Raw genomic sequence first — 2,830 nt, 5'->3', positions numbered from 1 at the left:
TGCTCTGCTCATGTTTTGTCTCAAAGGTCATTTTGTAAGAGCTTCAGTTTCACCTTGGCCACCTGAATGCTGAGTTTAAAAGGCTTGTTATGTGAACCGTGTGGGGAGTGTTCCCTCCTCCTCTGTGCTCCCTGTCCTTTGGGAGTGGAGAAGGAGAGTTCTTGTATCCCTGATGTGTTTCCAGCCAAATAGTGAGTGATCTTTGTGTTCCTTTCTTTCTGTTTTTCTGCTCAGGACAATGCCAGTGTTGGCCCTGATTCCTCAGGAGGGGAGCCTGAGAACAGAGCTGCAGCAGAGGAAGCTTCCTGTGGCACCGAGAGCTGCAGGAACAGTTCCCAGGAGCCCAAGGAGCCTGGTAAGGACAGAGCCCACACTGGTTTAGAGAGGTGTGAGATGGCTGCTCTGAGCAGGCTTGGTGCTTCCTGCTGCCTTTAGTTCAAATCCTGCACTGGCACAACCTGCCTGAGCCCTGCCCTCCACGCTTCTCCAGAGGCTCTGACACTGAGTCCTCTGCTGTGGCAAGAGAGCAGGGAATAAAGCTGACCTTGGGGGAGTTGTGTCAGCAACTTGGGTGTCCCAGTTTTGTGCTAAAGTTGGTGGATAAATTTGCTGCAGGCTGACAGGGGAGGCCATGCTGAGCAAATCTTGAAGGAACAGTGGGAAAAAAGATCAAAAAGTCAGGGTAGAAGTCCAAATCACTGACTGAATGTAGTAGCAGTCAGCTGGTATTGGTGCTGACCCACAAGAAAAACAAGGAGCAGAACATCAGAGGCCAACCAATTGAAAAATGACAGTGAGTCCAGGATCAGAAGGGAAAGCTTGAATGAGCCCTGCTTAGGGAGACCTAAGAGGAGAGAGGGAGCACTTTGGATCCATTCCTTAGCCAAGCTGGTTCAGCCTGCAGGCCTCGTAGGGAGCTCTGTCCCTCCCAGCCCTTCCTACCAGAGCTGATGGTGGAGTTGGAGCAGCTGCTGCTCACTGCAGAGGGCAGTGGGTGGATGCCAGGTGATGGAGCTGGTTCATGACTCAGCTCCCAGCACCCCTCAGCTTCTGGCATTTGAGTGAGGACTGAGGTCTCTGTGTCAGCACAGAGAAAGAACAAGGCTGGGCTTCTTTGTTGCACCTGGGGCTGAGAGTGTTTCAAGCTCTCCTGGGTGCCCTTTGCACTGCGAGTGCTGAGACTTGATGGAGATACTTCAGTGTTTTGAAAGACACTTTTGTTGAACACTTGGAATGGTCCCTGTTCATTCAAGGGCAGGCTTCAAATTGCCAAGTGAGAGTCTGCCTTTCAGGCCATCTTTGACAGTCCCTGGTAGAAGGACAATTGCTGCCCAAGGGAAAGGTGCACAAGGGCCAATATTGACTGAGTGTTCCCTTTGCTTCCCAGACGCCATCTGAGCATCATCTCCAGGAGGGCTGCCCTGCATGGCAGGAGAGACAGGGGAGAGCCTGTGACCATCGGGCAGGTAGAATTCTCCTGTTTGTAAATATGTTTATAGATTTCTTTAGTTCTATTTATCAATAGTTATAGTTGCATTTATAGATAAGAGTGTTCTGTTTATAAGAGTGTATATTAATTGATCTGCATAGAATTTCAGTTAAATTTTTATTTCTGTAGAGTAAAAAAAAAAGTAATATTTATTTAGTTACATTTATAAATGTGTATAGTTATATAGTAAGAGGAATATGAATATCTAGACAGATAGATGGATGGGTAGATTGCTCTTTGCATAGGCCTAGGCTGCATTGTTACCTTTTTCCCCCTCGGCTGCCTTTCTCACCTCTTGTTTTTCCCCCTGTGCCCCCTGTGTCACCTCTCCCTGTGCTGGCTCCGAGCTGGCGGCCGGGCCGGGTGGAGCAGCACTTGCAGTCCCGGCTGTCCCTGGAGCGCTGGGAGCTGCCGCTGGCCCCAGGCACTGTGCCCTGAGGAGCTGCTGGAGGACGGTGAGACAGAGGGGGCTGAGGGGGCTGAGGGGGCGGTGGCGCTGAAGGGACGGGCACCCTGAGCTGCTGCTGGGGCTGAGGGCTGTGGGGCAGCCGAGGGCCATGGTGGCATTGGAGGTGACAGGGAAGTGGCACAGGCTGAGGGGCTGGTGGGTCTCGGGGGACAGGATGGCTCAGAAGGGACTGAGGGCATGAGAGGACTGCGAGGGGCTGAAGACACTGAAGGGGGCTGGGGGTTCAGCGAGAGCATGGCGGGGCTGAGGGGATGGAGAGAGCCAGCAGGGAGCACAGAGGGCTGCGGGACTGCAGCTCTGCCAGGCCTTGGAAGCAATTCCAGAGCCTTCACTTTGGCCACAGCTGCAAGTGAGACCTTGAGGACAGCCGGAGACTGACGGGAGGCAGCAGGGAGAAGCTGAAGGCCAGCAGCAAGAGCAGTGAGCGGGGACCTGCTGCTGCCAGCCTGGAGAGAGCCTGGGTGAGGCCCCAGGCCCGGGCAGGCAGGGTGGGGCTGGGGGCGGCGTGGGCTGTGGCCGTGGGCACTGCCCGGCGGGGCAGGAGCGGGCCCTGCCCGTGCTGGGGCTGCTCAGGGCAGCTGCCCCGGCCGGCACAGGGGCTGTCCTTGGGCAAGGCAGCCGTGCTGGCAGGGCCGGGAGCTGTGCCGGCTGTGCCGGGCTGCCGGGGCTGCGGGACGGTCCCACCGCGGCTGCGCTCACCACAGCCTGGCCCGCTTGGCTGCTTTCTCTTTCTGACCCTGCTGGGGAGGCTGTGAGATTTCCTCTTCCCTGAGGGAAGTGCAGCTGCTGCCGAGGGAAGCGTCCCCATACTCACTCAGTGTTCCCTTTGCTTGCCAGATGTCCCATCTGCTGTCCCTGTCCAGGAGAGCTGC

The sequence above is a fragment of the Fringilla coelebs genome (genome assembly GCF_963513975.1).
Source record: "Fringilla coelebs genome assembly, contig: SCAFFOLD_33, whole genome shotgun sequence".
Lineage (NCBI taxonomy): Eukaryota > Metazoa > Chordata > Aves > Passeriformes > Fringillidae > Fringilla > Fringilla coelebs.
Note: the sequence above shows the minus strand (reverse complement) of the source record.